The sequence below is a fragment of the Vigna umbellata genome, chromosome 1 (assembly GCF_029865625.1).
Source record: "Vigna umbellata cultivar VRB3 chromosome 1, Vumbellata_1.0, whole genome shotgun sequence".
In the NCBI taxonomy this organism is placed as follows: domain Eukaryota; kingdom Viridiplantae; phylum Streptophyta; class Magnoliopsida; order Fabales; family Fabaceae; genus Vigna; species Vigna umbellata.
In genome coordinates, this window is record NC_142165.1 from 35,065,270 (window position 1) to 35,083,742 (window position 18,473).

Genomic DNA, 18,473 nt, shown 5'->3' on the forward strand with positions numbered 1-18,473 from the left:
TTAAGTTTTAACAACAAAGTATTAATGGGTTACATTTTACAACACTACACCATTCTTTTTATTTTTCAAAAAATATAGTATTGCACACTACACTATTGAAAAAGCTATGTTGCTACAATATTTTAAACTCTTGTGAATTTTATTATGTTTGTAGTGAAAAGGCTTATCTCATTATGTCCAGAAACACATCAAATTCAGTGGAAGTTAATCCAAGTGCATCTTCATTAGTTAAAAGTAGAAGTAAAAGTGTACCGGGAAATTGATCTGGAAACATGGATTTCATATTAATGGTAATGGAAGAAAAGTTAAATGTAATTATTGCTTAAAGATTGTGAGTGGAAGCATATTTAGATTTAAGCATCATCTTGTGGAATTAGGGAGAATTTTGAACTTTGTGCTTCTGTTTGGGATGAAATAATATATTTTATGATAAAAATAGTTATAGAAGCTATAATGCTTCATCAAAGAAAAGAAAGTTAAATATCATTGATGAAGATGATGAAGAAAGTGAGAGTGTTAAAGGAGGACACAAGGTATTCAGTTTTAAAGGAAAACAAAAAGTTGTTACTACTACCAAGGGGGTAGTTCAAGAACCTATAAATCAAATGATGAAAAAAGGATACAAAGAAGTTGATGCTCAAGTGGCCGAGTTCTTTTACACTAGTGTCATTCCTTTTCATGTAATTAGAAATCTAGCATTTGCAAAGATGTTTGAAATGATTGGTAAGTATGGAGTTGGATACAAACCACCATCTTATCATGATATTATAGAGAAGCTCTTGAAACAAACTGTGAACAAAATAGATGCAATCCTTGAGGATTATAAGGAGGAATGGAAGAGAATTGGATATACAATTATGTTTAATGGTTGCACAAATAGAAAAAGACATTTTATTTGCAACTTCTTGGTGAATAGTCCTAAAGGGACGGTTTTTCTTTATTCACTTGACACTTTAAAAATTTTAAAAATAAATGATAAAGTTTTCAAAATGTTAGATGATGTTGTCGAGTTTGTTTGAGAAGAAAATGTTATTCAAGTTGTCACTGATAATACTGCAAATTTCAATGCAACTAGAGAGTTGTTGATGCAAAAGAGGGAAAAATGTATTGAACTCCACGTGCAACACATTGCATTGATTTGATATTTGAAGATTTTGAAAAAAAATTAAAGGTCAATGAATTGACCATTAAGAAGGGAAGAAAGATTACCACTTACATTTATGGAAGATCAATGTTGATTTCCTTGTTGAAAAAGTTCACTAAAGATAGAGACTTGATAAGACCAAGTGTGACTAGATTTTCCATGGCTTATTTAACTCTTGTTTGTCTTCGTGAATTGAAGGCATCATTGTTGATCATGTTTAGCTCTGAGGATTGGAAGACAAGCAAGTTGGAAACTTCACAAGAGGGGAGAAAAGTATAACATGTGGTATTGGATAGCCGATTTTGAAGAATGTCTCCACATGCTTGAAAGTTGCTACCCCTCTTATGGTGGTCTTAAGATTAGTGGAATCATATTTAAAACTTGCTATGGGTTTCATTTATGAAGAGATGGATTGTGCAAAGAGAAGATTAGGTCCAACTATAACAATATCAAAAAGAGGTCAATTTTCAAACTTTTACTCATTCAAAGTTTAATTACTTATGTGTGAAATTATTATATAGCATGATTGATGTAGTTATGAAGAAGTTTGGAGAATAATTGATGCTCGATGGGATAATCAACTTCATAGGCCTTTGCATGCAACTGGCTATTTTCTCAACCTCTATTTCCACTATGAAGCTAACTTTAGATGTGATGATGGTGATACCAGAAATGACAAAAAGAAGAAAAATTAATTTACAAATTGTTGAATTTCATTGTGCTAGAGGACTTTTTGGAATGGAAGATGCAAAGGAGTGGAAGAAAGAGTTAAATCTGGGTGAATGGTGTGGAATAAGTTTGGTAATGGAACTTCAAAGTTAAAGAGATTTGTTATTCGAATTCTAAGCTTAACTTGTAGTTCTTCTATATGTGAGCGTAATTGAAACTCATTTGAAATGATAATTTAAATTATTTATAGTTTATAATTTTTATTATTATGTTTATATCTTCACTAAAAATATTATATTTCATTTTAAGTTCATACAAAGATAAGGAATCGTTTGCATAAAAAGAATGATTGATTTAGTTTGTGATATATAACTACAAGTTGAAAAGTAGACAAATTAAAAAATTGTTATTTAATGACATTGAATCAAATGATGATTGGATAACTTTAAAAACCAATGTTGAGATTAAACAAGTTGAAGGTGAAATGTTCACTGAGATGGAATACAACAAATCGTGCTCTGAATGCTCTTGATCTTAATAACATAACATTTAAAAACAATAAAAAAACACAACATTCATAAGAGAGAATTGGATGAGGATGATAAAGAGAGATAATGTCATTATTAGAAGATTAAACATAAAATCTGACATGTGTATTTAAATTTATATAACTTTGGTAACTTATTTGAATTAAGTTGTTATTTATGTTTGAGAATCTTGATTCTATGCAATTAAGTGCAATAGTTCCAGTTTGGTTCACTTCAATTCTATCATTATTTCCTAGAATTGGCATAATAGGAACACTCGAGAATATGGGTGTGTACTCGCAGAAAAAAAATGATGCACAAGAAAGAGAACAAAGAAGGGCTACAACTGAGAATTTACCAAAATAAATAAAAGTTCCCCACTAAACCCAATAGATACAACACCCTACAAAATTGAAAAACTAAACCCCATAAAATTTGCGTCTGATCAGGAGGGAAATTTACAAGCAAATTAGATAGACTTCACAACATGACAAAAGCCAAAGGTGACATATCAGTAACATTGAAACTAAGGAATGTTTAGAGATGAGCCCAGCTGTGGCAGCAGAGGGTTTTGCAGAGGCGTGGCCGGCAATGGCAGGTGGTACAGCACGAGCATTAGGGACACTCTGCTGCTGATTTGCCGGTAAAGGGTTTGGTGATCCACCATTGGAAGGTGATGCCAAACTTGCTTTATCTTGGCCTGCAAATTCTGAGTGATTAGCATAAAGTACAAGTTCATGAAAAGACAACATTTTGTAGTTATGCTGGTAAAGAGATTACCAATGAAAGAGAATCCAAATTGAACAAGCAGGAGATTTTTTTCAGGAAGATTTGGGAAAAATTGTGTTAGGAAATACTCACAATTCCATCTAGACCAGCCAAACCGCAGATTCTCCCTATCAAAGACCATGCGATAACCCATCAGGTAGTTCTCTGAACAAAAGCGTCAAATGAAAGACTAAACCATGTCAGCCAGAATAAGTGTGCATGTTTCATACAAATATACGATCGAAATAACTAACATAACTACTAACTGGCCAATCAGTATACATGTGTGAACAGTTACATGCATATGCTGTTAAAACTTGATTGAGATACCAGAAAACAAATGGAAATAGAAATATTTGAAAAACTGAACAGAAAAACACATAAAGGCACTGCTGACATAAAAGAAATGCTATGTGATTATGTTTCACATATGGTAGGCAGCGATATACTCACGTCCAATGGTAGCATATTCGTAATCAGTAGGAGCTATGGGCAAACAAAAGAGGGTGTATTCCTTTTCCTGCACCAGAAGTTTGTGTTTTATCAGAATTATTATAGCCAAGATAGGAATACTTGATATTGAAAAGAAATAATTCTTGAGAGCTTGATTGATCATTCTCTTAATCTTCCTATTTATAAAATTAAATTGATACAAGAGTACATGATAATTAGGGTAACCTTAGACACAATATAATCATGATAGGGTAACCTAGACACAATATAATCATGATAAATAAGGTAACATAGACACAATATAATCATGATAAATATGGGCATAAATGCTTTGGGCTTTTTTCCAAAAGGAGTGACAAGTTTTGAAAGCCCTCAAAGATACAAGAAGTTTGGGTTCCACCGATTGCCATAACAGGACACACAACTGAAAATCTGCTTGTTTCCAATAATAAACTTTTTCAGTAGGCACATGGCTTCCATCTGCTCAAGGTGGTCATAATGCCCTTGGCCAAGGAACCACATTTTAACTGCAGCAGACCATGATAGATAATTTTTTCCATTTAGCTTCTCGGAGGTAATTGATGAACTTCCGGAGAAAAAAGAGTACTGTCAGACGCCATTTCTAGAGAAGACGAATAGTTCCAGTGAGGAACAAGAAAACCCTAAGGGTTTAGACAAACAAAACTGTGACAGCGATGGACAACGGTGGCCGGCGACGGACAGCGACGGACTGTGGCGGGCGACGACGGACTGTGACATTGGATAGATATTACGAGACAGAAACCAAAGCGGAATCGAATACCAACTTCAGATTGAAAAGAAATAATTCTTGAGGGCTTGATTGATCCTCTCACAATCTTCTATTTATAAAAATAAATTAATACAAGAGTACATGATAATTAGGGTAACCTTAGACACAATATAATTATGATAGGTAACCTAAACACAATATAATCATGATAAATAGGGTAACCTAGACACAATATAATCATGATAAATAGGATAACCTAGACACAATATAATCATGATAAATAGGATAACCCTAGTCATAATATATAATCATGATAAATAGGATAAATATTCTAACAGGAATTATTTTGGGAGGGGAGAGATTCTGCAAGGAAAGTTTAATAAATTTAGAATTATAAGCCGCAAAAACATCCTGGTTGATTAGAGAAGAAATTTTACAACCTGAGAATTACTTGTATGATATCATGTTTACTTGTTCAGCACAATAACAAAAGTTTATCCTCTAGCAGTCAGAAGAAATCATGAACAGGTTGACATAAAATGTTTCAAGAATCCACTTCAATTTCTATACAACATGCTGGAATTTGGAAGTCAACTTTTGGCCACAGAACATACTTGTACCATCAAAGATTGGCATTTTTATTCATGAATGAGCAATGTTTATATAATATCAGATCATTCAAAATCACTTCTTTATGCGTCTTAAACTCTCGTCCACACCGTAATTATTCGCTCTCAAATTCAATAGAAGAGATTTTCTTCCATATTCAATTTTTAGGCAGTTTAGGAATCGTTGTAAGATGGTTTTGTTTTGGGGTTGATTTTTCTTGAGAATTCAGTAAAGCATGGAACTTTATTCAACACAATCACTTTTCCGACATTATTTTTTAGCTACATCCAAACTCAGCCTCATCATAAGATTCATTTTCTGTCAGTGGCAATCTCTAGACACCAAAGTACCACTCATCAAAAGACAAAACTGTCACAGCCCTAGATCCACATGGATGGTTATCTTTTGTACATCACATCTTTTACCGATATCTAAAGATTAACTCAATTTCAACCAAATAAACACAGCCCCAGGAGAGAAAAGAGGGAATTGGAGGTTTAGCTTACCGGACTGGCAAAACCAGTAAAAATAGGATTTTGAAATAATAAGGTTTGATTCCTAGAAAAAGCGAGTTTCAATGGGGGAATGTTAATCAACTCCTGAGAACTGTCACATGGAAAAAGCCAATCCGTTAAAATGAAACTAAGATGATTGAACACCTAAATGCTTAATCATTTAGTAACTGACCTGGCATTATAGCAGTAATCCCATGATGTTTGTGAGAGAATAATCCTTGTTGCACTTACTTGTTTGTCAAACTGTATCAAGTGAAGATTACTTTCAGCCCGATTTATGCATGACCATACACCACTATATTTATGGTAAAAGGAATTACCTCCATCACAACTTTTTGATAAACTTCATTGGGAAGAAATGTGAAAGAAGATCCACTGTCAATAAGTAGTTGAAACCTAGTTTCCTTGAGACATAAGTTCCCAACACAAAAGCTCTCTGCTCCAACCATATAGGCAGTACTGCAACAGCTCAAACAATTAACACGCAACACAAATGGCATCTCAATGAAGCAGCAATTCAAGGGATTATATACAATACTTACAACTCTCCATTTATGGGCAAGAATGGTGTAGAATGTTGGGTCACGTAACCTTGGTCACCAAAGATAATTCTCCCAGATTCATTCTCACCAAGACAAATTGAAAAAGAATTCTGAGTAAGTCCCGCCTTTGCCAGTAAACTTGGGACTGAAATGTTTCCAGGTCCTAGCCCCAGAACACCATCAGGACTAGCTCCTTCTAAATACTCACCAGTTTGTTTCCTTCCACAACTGCACTTATATAAATCAATTGTCAATAGCACTAACACAAGTCAAACTTGCAGCTTATAATCTTGCCCAACACATCAAACTTCAAAGAACAAAGCAGTACAAAACTATTAAACAGTTTTAAGCATACCCTAAAATAATAGAGGCTTGCACAGAATTTTGTTCGGTATGTCTTCCATCAGATGCCAAATGTAGTTTGTCTTCAAATAAGAATCCAGAACTTGTGGTATTATCAGAGGCATACTGAACACTGTAAGGGCAAGGATCCTTAGGGCCTTTGCAAGAGGATTGTTCACCACATAGCTTATGACCACAAGGTATATGCCTGCTGGTGTTAGATAATGATGGTGTATATAGATTCATATCCCTATCCTGCATCAGAGATGCTCCCATATAAAAGGGAGCATCTACCAATCAATCATTGAAATTAACAGCTAAATTTCTTACTTCATTTGGGAGAACTGTTGTAGAAGTCCAAATATGAACTCAAAGTGTATTATTATTTACTCAAAAAAGAATTGCCTACACTTGAAGGACTAATGTTATTAACAGATAGTTAAGTAGTATGGATGCAGTGACACAGAGCATAGCACAGATACTTGTACTATGATAGTTGTAGATTGGGCTTCTTCTGTTATCCCCTACCATAGCCCTCAACACTCTACTTCACATGTGTCCATAAACACAAAAAAAAAAGGCTCTTTACGAAAGAATCTTATATGCTTACAAGATGAATGATTCTCGAAATGAATATTTCAACACGAACAAAAGACTTTAAATGATAAATGGAGCAAACAGTAAGTTCCTTATAGCAACAACAAGACAATATTGAGAGATGAAAAAGTATTAAAGGAAATAAAGGAAAACGGAAGTCATTTCAGAGACCTACCAACACATTGTAATTACCAGCAGACAAGGAAGCACATTCAATGCAGTCACAGGGAACCCAAAGCATGTCACTTCCAGCATCCAATGCAACTAGAAATGAAACGTTTGGAGTCCCTATGTCGATCCATGCATAATGCAACCTGAAATCCAACAATGATGAGGTTCATAGACACCATTGACAACATTCTATAGCATCCACTACAACTCCCTTTTATCTTTTATTTCTATTCATTTAACCAAAAGGAAATCCATCAAATTAAACCATTTCAAATTTAACCCCTGAGCGTGCACCTCAATAACAACTCGTAGTCCTAGTAAAAGGTCAGTGAATTTCAACCAAAGTTCCATTTTTAAATAAAAAGAAAAAAAAATTACACAGACAAATCTGCAGTTCCTGATGTTTCTGTCCTTTTAACCCCTACGTTAACTTGCATAATAGTGTTAAATACATGATATCTCCACCCCCAATACCCAAGTCATCAAACCATTTAGCCCTGTAAGGGGTCATTGTAAGCATTACAGAAAAGCCAGAGGTATTGTGTGTACTCTAAACAAAAGAGCCCTTTAAGTAAAACCACAGGGATGTCAGAATAATTTGCAATAAGAAAAAGTGTTCATAAAAAAATGTATGTCAAATCATTAATTAGATCCTTAAAGTAACTTCTATTTTAAGGTTTAGTCCATAAACACTCTTCTGTAACGATTTTACACCTCCAGAAATTGTTCTCTAGGGTTAGAAATGACTAAAACTAAAAGATTTATCGTTTTCTCAGGTAAAGACTAAAACTTAGAATGAGGACAACTTCATGTAACAAATGAATAGTTCATCCATAACAATGAAACGAAGCTTGTTAACTCACAGTACTCCAGACCTTCATAGGGTCACGCAAGAATCAGAAAGTACAGAACAAAAAACTCGAACTTTATTTTCCTGATAACTTTCCCAGACTTACTCACCAATAAAGCACATTGCCAAAGGAGAAGGTCTGGCCACCTTCAGAAGGGTAAAGAGTTTCATACTGCGAGCCAAGCCTCATCCTCTGCCGTGTCACGTCACTTCTAAGAAGCAACCTCAAATACTCAGAGCTGTTTCTCTCAGGCCACGATTGAAGTGCAGAACCGTTGCCTCTTGAAGCCAGATGAACCTTAGCCTCTTCAGAGAAGCGGTGAACAAGCCTAGAAGAAAATGTGACCCCCAGAGAACCCTCCGAGGTAAGACCCTTGGCCAGTAACAGCCAAAGAAGAAGGCCAATCGCCATAAACATGAAAAAATGTTAAACGCAAAGAATCCAACTAAGAAAAAAAGCTCAACTTTAGTTCCTGGAGTAACCGTCACACGAACCAAAAGCCCAATGGGTATGCGAGAAAGGGGTTAAATTTCAACAAAACGAGTTCTGATCCTGATATTTGGAGGTGGGGTGGTGTAAAGTTTGAAGCTTTTTTGTTTTTCAGGGGAGAGAGGGTGGTGGGGTGGGGTGCGCAGTGTACACCTTTGTGGGTTCCAATAATGTTTTCCCGTGAACGTGGCGAAGGGGTAGAGGGGGAGGCATGTGTCTAATCTAGTGTATGTACTCTGCTGCATAGAGTTTTTTTATTATTATACTACTTGCAATCGATGCCTATGTCTCAGCGATGATTATCTAATATTTAAATTTATAACAGTGGTCCATAATGGAGAAAATCCAAGATACTGAAAAGCAGAGTAGCTGGTTGCAAGACAAATGAGTAGAGTTTCACCATAGATCATCCCAGAGAACATATGTGTTAGTTTAGTTTATTCCACGTTAGTTAGACTTGGACGAATGTTGGTACTTTCATTATGAACATAAAATTCATCTAAGGTTGTCGATAGACAAACAAATTGTAATGAAGCTTCAATGCCAGTGAAAGAGTGTGAAACTTATGCCATTCTTCAAATCTTCGTTTTTGTTGGCTCAACTTCACTTATATTTAGTAATTATTGAACTATTTATTACTTATATTACAGAAGAGAAATTACAGTAATAATTATATGTTAAAACATTTAAATGATTCTTACTATGTCACTTATATTTAAACAAACTTATATGTAAAGTTTTTTTAATGATAAAAATGTTAAGCAACCAACACTTTTTTTTTAAAGATATCATTTTTTATAAGCTACGAAAATTAATTTTGAAATGTGGGAAGAACTATTAGATGGGTATACAAAGTAGCAATAAAATTGTTTTGGAAACGATAAATTTCATAGGATTTCGCTATAAAAAATAATATTATTTTTGTTTTGGTGCAGAAACATGACAATCTTAAAAAACGTAAATAAAATAGATACTGTAAAGTTATTTTAATTTTAAATATGTCACTGTTTTAATATACGCATAGTAATAACTCTTTAGTCCAAATTTGTTAAAACATATTGTATGGAACTTCCATAACCAATCCTTTTCGTTCCTATAGTTTTCAAAATTTTAATTCTTAAAACTAATATCTTTCAATACTAAAGCAAAATGGAGGCATTTCAACGAATATGAGAATTAAAAGTAATGTTGTGAAAGTAGAAAACTTAAACTAAAAATTAGAATACTTTGAAGACGAAAATAGGAATAGAGAGTGATTTGCGTGTGGACAATGGAGAGCGGAAAAGCGGTTGTTAAGGAGATTGAAAGCACGCGGAACGAGGAGGGACCTTAAAACACGTAATTCATATCGCCACGTGTCTCTCTGAGAAACGAAGGTGGTGTAGTTGGTGGGATTCCCCTTCATTTTTCAATTGAGAAGAGGAAAAGAGTGGAACTACCAACTTTTTGAATTTCGTTTTCTGAGGGCAAAAGAAAAGCATAAACAATCATGACGCGAGAGGGAACAGACCAAAAGTTCTTTTCATTCAAAGTAATAGCCACCATGCTCCTAATCTCCCACCCATCCAATGCTTACGAGGGGCTACTCGTGATCTATCATCGGAGGATAAAATATAAGTGAAAGTGACCCCTTATGAAGTTTAATTTTTCTATATTTTTAGCATCAAAAGATTATGTTTTTATTTATTTTTTAAATCAAATCACTTACGTTATAGAAGATTTTAAAATAGATAATGTGAAAAACGTTTTTTTTTTCTATCTATTTTACAATAATGTGAAAAACGTCTTTTTTTCTATCTATTTTACAAGAATTGAAATATCATACTTACACTAAAGCTAACAACATTATTGAAATAAATGGGAGGAGGAGATATGAGATATAAACACGAATAATAAATAATTTTGTATTAGTTTATCTCAATAAAAGACTATGTTTAAAGTTTTGTTAACATTAGGTGTGCTTATCGCATATTCTAAAAATTAATTCTTTTGTTGGAATTGATAGTCTTTCAATATACATTCAACACAAGACAAATAAAAGTTTCAAAGATGCTCCTACTCTCTAAGACATTCATCATTCATTTGATTTAAGGTGTATTATTATTGGGAACAATATTCTTCATTTACTCACTATTATAACATTGGCTCTAACTTGTGTTATAAAATGGGTATTTGATCATAGTGGAGAAGCACATAAAACTCCAAAGAAGATAAGGAAGTTTTCTTTGTTCCATGTTGAAGATTTGAGGGCAAATCATTTTCAAGAGGTAAGGAATGATAACAAATCTCCTAGCCATAGTCAAACACTTTCAAGAGAGTCATTCATGAAGATGACATCAACTTTGTCTTGTGGGGCACCTTTGGAGCCATCATGGAGAATGAATTATAGAGTAGTGTAGGATATCTAGGCCATTGTATTTGGCCATGTAGTATAGGTTTGTTTAAGGATTGTATTAAGGCCTAAGTAGATTTTTCTTAAGTTAGACATCCAAACCTAGTGGAAAGTGTGTGTCATGTGTCATGCTTCCATTTGAGAGGATTTGCTTTTTAGAAGTGGTCACATGACACCCTAAGAGTGAAAAGGCCCCTCTAGTCACCTTTCTCCTTGAATAGACCTCACCTCTCTTGGAGCCACCAAACATTACATCATCACCATCATATCTCCTAGAGGTCTTGAGCTTCTACACCATCCATACCTTAGCTCATCATCCTTGGACCATTCACCACCATATTTCCAAACCATCCATCGAAGGAAACACCCCTCCATGCATATCTCCTAGCTTTGGCCCAACCTAGCCAAGGAAGTTACCATCATGTGGTATCAGAAGCCTCGATTCTTCGAGCTAAGTTTCCTTGTGATGAGTGCATATTTATGCCCACATCTATGTTTTAAAATTCAAATTTTTGATAAGATTCTTGTGCTTAAATGATTGATTTAAAGTGAATTTGTAACGATTGGATTTATTGGGTTTGCGAATTAAAGATGCTTAAAATGTGATTCTTAATTGCATAAATTATTTTGGATGTTCTAATGTTTATTTGTGCAGCTGAAGTTAGAATTTTATTCATTTAAAGCATGAAGTTGAATGGTCAAAGCCGGTCCAATCTGGTCAACGCAAGGCTCCTATGCAATTTTGAAAAGAAAGATATGACTAAAGTGTAATTAAAGGAAAATTCTAGACTCATGTGAAATTTTGAATAAAATAAAAAGGGTTGAAATGTAATTTTGGGCAAGTTTAAATCTGTTAGATATTTTAAAAGATAATTTGAAGAAAATATATCTGAAGATATTTTATTTCATATTGTTAAATAATTACCTTATTTAACTATATCAATAAATATCAAAAGATAATATTTGTCAAATCTTTTTGAATCTAGAAAAGATATTATCAAATATTCTCAAAAACTGATTGAATATGTTGAATATTTGGAAGTTATTGGATATAAGATAAAAGATTTTATCAACAAAAGATTCAGAGTACAAGCCCAACAAGCCTATTTAAAGAAACCCAGGGGAGGTAGAAATCATAACTCATTCATTCTCAAACTCCTCCACTTTAATTTGATTATGGATTTTGAGGTTAAGTTGAATTAATGCAATTGTTTCTTTTGATTATTGATTTGAGTTGCTCTTTTTTTATGTCTTTCATCTCTCAATCATATTAAAAGTAATGATTTTTGCATCATAAGGTGTTTGAATCTACATGCATATTAATCATATGAGTTCAAGGGTTTCTAGGTTTGATTGAGAATCTACTTTGATTAAATTTAAGAACTTTCATATGATTAAACAAGTTTTTGCTATCAATTGAGAATGTACTTTGATTGGTAGTAATAATTTCAACTATAATTAATTGAGAATTTACTTTGATTAATTAGCTTTTAATTTGGTTAAGAGATTTAAGAATAGACATGATTAAACACAATAGAATTTGATTGAGAATGTACTTTGGTTGAATTTATTGTGAATAATCTAGAAAGGTCTTGCATTTGATTGAGAATTTACTTTGGTCAACTGCATGATCGGCCTCAAATTAATTTGTGGGGAAATAATTAACTGTGTTCCCTATTTTGTTTCTTTTTTATAAATATTTGCAATGGATGTGAGAGTTTGAATAATTAACTGGGATGATCATGAAAAAAAAAGAGTCATGTTGATATGAGTGGATTTCTTTTATGATTTGTTGATTGAGTTGACTTGAGCATTTCCTGATTAAATCTTTTGTGAAAGGAATGTGAACCATGTGAATTTTGGGCCTAATGATAAGGATGGACCACCTTGTGCCATATATATTTTTCTTGAGTGATTTGCCCATGTTTTGTTGATACTCTAATATTTTGCTTGATTTTGTGTTGTGCAACTAAGGTGAATATTGATGATTTGATATGATTGAGGCACTTCTTGTTTTAGCTACTTGACCAAATAAAATTGTCCTAACATTAATTCATTGGAAACCCCTTTAAGCCTTAAGTTTATTTTTCTTGTTTTCACCTTGGTTTTTGATAACGGTTGAAAATATCGTTATTTGTGATGTAATTTTGATACTAAATGCACCCTTTTCTGCTTAGAAACTTGCTTGAAATCATGATTTTCTGTTAAGTTGTGTGAATAAGAGAGTTGAGGTTGAACTTAATGATTTTATGACTAAATTCCCTTGTTTTAGTAGGTTAATGAAGGGATTTGGAAGAGGAGTCAAAGTATGATGGAGTCGGAACTGAAGGAGCGAGCAGAACTGCAGAAAAAGAGAAAAAAACGCAGTACTGAAAAAATTCGCGAGGCTTGGGCACCCCTCAAGGGAGGTTGAGCGCCAAAAGTGTACCGCACACCGTCTGGGGGGCCCTTTGGGCGCTTAAGCGCCAAAAAGTATCGTTCGACGCCCGGGCGCCCCACTTCGGGCGCTTGAGCGCCAGCAACATGGGCCAGACTTCGTTTTTGTTCTATTTTCGCTCTATTTAAAGGACCCAAACGTCCTAGGTTTTGTATCTTTGGCAGGAGGAGCGCAGCAGCACACTCTTTCACTCTCTCGAGGCGGATTTGGATGTGGGAGCTCCCGCCTTCAATTTTTAGGGTTTTCTTATCTCATTCTTCTCCATTATTCATCTAGTTTCACCATGTCTATGGTGAACTAACTTCTATTTGTTGTTGGGGGATGATGTAACCTTGTGAACTCTCATGTATTTGAATTGATTCTTAATAATATATGCTTTTTCATTAATTGTCAGAGTAATTAATCTGTTACAATGCTTGCTTTTTTTTAACTCATTCAATAACATGATTTCTGAATTACATGAGTGCTGGGAGGTTTCTTACAATTCAGGTTCTTGTTGAATTACTCCCAAGAGTAATATTTCTCAAGGATGAGGGTATGAGTCTTGGTCGTCTTAAAGCTCTTGATCTTCACATTTAATTACTAGGAAGGCTAGAAATTGCATGAACTAGTGATTAAGGACAGGCTTATTTCGCCAAGGGATCGGGTTTAAGTGATTTAGTGAGTGATGTTAACATTAATGCATAAAGAAGAATTCTTACATACATGAGAGGGAACTTGGCGAAATCTAACCCCAACAACATACTCATCTCATATTAAACAACATTTGTTCATCATTGTGCTACTCTGCTATCGATGAACTTGCATTCATATTTAATTTTCTGTTTTTGCATTTGAAACCAATGATGTCGTTTTCTTTAAGTCTTAATTAATCAAGTTATCACACGAATGTTTAGTGTCGAGAGTCTCTTGGGACACGATACTTGGTCTTACCATTTTATATTACTTGTGCGATTCAGTACACTAGTCGATCTATCAACAAGTTTTTGGTGCCATTGTCGGAGACTCACGGTTTAAACTATTCTATTTGTATGATTCTTGATTAACTTTGACTTGATTTTTATTTTTATTTTTTTATCTTATTTTTAATTTGTGTTTTGTGTCGTTTGTTTTTGTTTTTGTGCTAACAGTGTTTTCTAGGGTTTTGTGTCTAGTTTATGCAGGATACAGTCAGGACTAGGAGCAACAAAAGTTCTGAACCTCTTCTTGAAGGACTTGAGACTAGTAGAAGGCTAATAAGAAATAGATTATCTAGAGAACCTTCTCTAGAGAAAATTTCACAGGCCTCACAATCTGATAAGGAAAGCATGGACAACAATGGTGGTAAACGTACTTTGGCAGATTATGCAACAATTGTTGGCCCTCACCATTTTAAAAACATTGCAAAGCCGAGGGTCAATGCCACAAGTATGGAGATGAAGCCTACGTTGATCCATCTAGTGAAGAGCAACCAATTCAATGGACTGTCACATGAAAGTCCAAATGAGCATCTGACCACTTTTAATGAGATCTGTAATACTGTGAAGCTGAATGGAGTGTCAGATGATGCTACTAGACTAACCTTGTTTCCTTTCTCTCTGGGAGGCAATGCTAAACTGTGGTTTAACTCTTTTCCTGAAAATAGCTTGACTGAGTGGGAAGATGTGGTTGCAAAATTCTTGAACAAATACTTCCCACAATCAAAGATCAACAAAGGGAAGCATGAAATCTCTTCTTTCAGGCAAGGCATGGAGGAGACATTAGGGCAAGGATGGGATAGGTACAAGAGCTTGCTGAGAAAGACGCCTACTCATGGTTTTGATGAAGCAACAATAGTCATTCTTTTCCTTGGAGGTCTTGGTTCACAAACTAAATTGATGTTGGATGCCTTAGTTGGAGGCAATATCAAGTGCAAGACTCTAGAGGAAGCCTATGAATTAATTGACAACATGGCTATGATGGACAAATTTATGAACACCAAATTATGATGTCACAAACTTGTTTTCAATCGGCAAGTATGACCGAATCGTTCAAGTAATAAAACTTGGTAAGACCAAGTATCGTTCTTCCCAAAGGACTCACGGCCTAGTTTAGTTATGTGATTTCTTAATTAATTAAGACTTACAAACGAATTAATTGAGGTTTAAAATGCAAGACAGAAAATAAACATGTATGCATGATTTGTGATCAATGGCAAAAAGCAAAAGATAAACACTTTCAATGAAATTTATGTATGGATATGTTGTTGGGGTTCAATTTCATCTTATCCACTCTCATATATTTTAGGAATTCAACGATCAAATCATCATTGTTAATGCCACTCTCTAATGTACCTTTCCAGAAGGCTTCTCCCTAATCACGAGTTCATACAATTCCTAGCATTCCTAATGATCAGTTCATAAGTGCAGGAGCTTAACGACAACCAATATAAAATTGGGAGAAATTCCCCGGATCTAGACTTCCCCGTACGTGCCCGTATCGACAAAACCAATAATCATGCATCGAATGAGTTAAACCATGCAAGCATTAAACAAAGAGGAAAAACCCTAACTAATGATGAAAGAAAGCATAAGTCTTAATTAAAAGATGTAAAAACAGATTCCATATATGAGAGTTTCACAAGACTACATTGATTCCCCAACAAACATAAAGAGGTTAGTTCACCATATTCATGGTGAACCTAGATGAATTACAATGAAAGAATGAAAGAATAAACCCTAAAAAGGTGAAGCGGAAGCCTCAGCATCCAAGATCCTCCTTCAAAGGGGTGGTAGAGAGAGTGTTTGCCTCGTTCCAGCCAGAGATACCTAACCCTAGGAAACCCTAAAGCTTATGTATCATTCGTAAATTACAAAAAGTCAAGTCCAAGCCCATTAAAGTGCCGCTCAGCGGTAAACTACCGCTCAGCGGTGATTGCGTGACTTGTTTTCTCCCCTCAGCGGCCATTTTGCCCCTCAGCGGATCTCCCGTGACTTCCAGAGTACCGCTCAGCGGTAAAATACCGCTCAGCGGTGAGTGCGTGACTTGTTTTCTCCCCTCAGCGGCCATTTTGCCCCTCAGCGGACCTCCCGCAAACTCCTGAGTGCCGCTCAGCGGTAAACTGCCGCTGAGCGGTGACTTCGGCTTCTCCTTTTGCACTTTTTGTTGTCTTTTCTGATTTCATCTCTCTCCTTCTTCACTTCTTTTACCAAATTCACCTTAAAACCTGCACAAAAACACTGAAATCAAGCATAAACCTGTCCAGCTCTCTTATTTCTAAAAATATAAAGAAAAACATGATTTCAAGCTAATTTCTAAGTGTGAAGGTTGCTTTTAGTGTCAATTTTAATCATAAAAATAACAGTTTTTCAACTGTTATCACAACCCCAAACTTAAAACTTTGCTTGTCCTCAAGCAAATAAGATGTAACTCTATCTTTAAACCAATTCATATGATGATTCACTTCATTCAAAAATCTTCTTTTCAAGATAAGCAAAAACTTCACTCAAACTTATGACCAAGAGTTCAATCAAGATGTGCACATGCTTTAGTGTTCACAAAGTCATTTAAATTCCAACAAATGCTATTTTCATTAATGATCAATCAATTAAACATGGATGTTCATGTGTTCATGTGATATTTCCTCACTAAGTCAAGTGTTTCACTCACACTCAAGTGTATAAGAGATGATCACTCATTCACTCTACTATCACAATGTTACATGAATTAGCTTTGCCTTTCATTTTACCACAATCAAAAACATTCACAAGCATGCATCATCACAAGGACTTTTCTATGGCTTATAATGTGGCTGGGCTAACAAGAAAATTGGTTTTTCTGGATCACAAAATCCTTGAGTTAAGAGAATCATAACAACACAATCATCTTATTCATTCCCAACTTTCTTTTGCCTTTGCATTGAGCTTTACTTCTTTTTCTTTTCTTTTCTTTTTCTTTGCATATTCTTACTTTTTTAGCTCTTAGCTCAATGCTTTTCATAATTTCCCAACAACCCCAAACTTGAACATTTAACAATACCACACAAGATTTTCTACTTAACTCAAGGTAAAGATTTTTCAATCAAAGGGTTTTCAATGTATATTCAAGGCTAAGGGTTCAAAGGATAGAACACACAGTGTTCTCTTTTAGTGGGCTAATTTTATGAATTTGGCCAATAAAAAGGTTTTCAACAAATGGCCTTGATCACATGATGCAAAACAAGCAATTGATTCAATCATAGAAAACCTGGGCAAAACCATTCATGCTTTCAAAGTAATAGCATTCAACAATAACAACTCTGGAGCTCAAAATCTCACATATAAGCTCATTCACATTTGACATACACATCCTGCTTAATTTCACAATCACAATCATAATATCATGCATTTGTTCACAAAGCTTGTGAATCACCTGTTTAAGCATTTTAATGTGCACATCATCTCAACATCAATCAATCATAAGCATCATTCCACATTACTTATCACACAATCACGGTTAATAGCAAACCATCACAAGAAACCAGGTTTCAACATAGAGTACATCAAACCCTAATCTAAAAACAAAAACAAATAAGTTCAGAAAACTTAAACCACAAAGCATAAGCACATGATAGCATTCATCAGTAAATTCTATCTCAGCTCCTCATCAATCTGAGCTGTCCTCTGTATCTTCCTCTTCCTCCTCATCTGCATCATCTTCAAATGCATCATCCTCATCAGCTTCATCTTCTTCCATATCTCTAGCTGAAGCTTCAGCTGCTCCAGCTCCTCCTCCATGCACTGGCTCCTCTGGCCAAGCTACCACATTATGGAATTCATCCATAGTCCACCTGTGGGCTGGAGGTGTATCATACATCCCCACAATCATCTCAGCAGTGGCCACCTGCCCTCTGTGAATGGACTGCAACTGAGCCCCTATAAGAGACATATACATGTCCCTCATCTGGAATGGCTCTGCTTCATGTGTCTCAGCAGATGTCTGGCTCTGTGCTGGCCCTCTCTCTCTACAAGCACGGCGTGGTGGAACTGGCTGAGCTTCATCATCACCTCCACAGTACTGTCTATAGTAGGCCTCATCAATAGCTTTTCTTGGCCTCTCAAAAGGTGGAGCAGAAGTGTCCACCCCAGCTATCTTGCAAAGGTGCGTGATCAAAGAAGGATGTCCTAGTGGTGCTTTGTTGTTTGAAGTATTAGCGCACACACTAATCTCATCAACTATCACCTGCCCAATATTAACATTCAAATTTCTGATAGCACAAT

The 18,473-nt window shown here is 35.1% G+C and overlaps 1 pseudogene across 1 annotated transcript; it reads right to left on the bottom strand.

Annotated features, from left to right (window-relative positions):
- Positions 1-2,665: 2,665 nt before the first annotated feature.
- On the bottom strand, positions 2,666-8,709 carry LOC124827207 (aspartic proteinase-like protein 1; annotated as a pseudogene). The gene is made up of 10 exons (XR_015783217.1): positions 8,049-8,709; positions 7,093-7,231; positions 6,334-6,575; positions 5,979-6,206; positions 5,757-5,895; positions 5,609-5,679; positions 5,428-5,527; positions 3,562-3,628; positions 3,202-3,273; positions 2,666-3,040 (listed from the first exon to the last, which is right to left on the bottom strand). The product of XR_015783217.1 is annotated as an aspartic proteinase-like protein 1 (transcript).
- Positions 8,710-18,473: the final 9,764 nt, after the last annotated feature.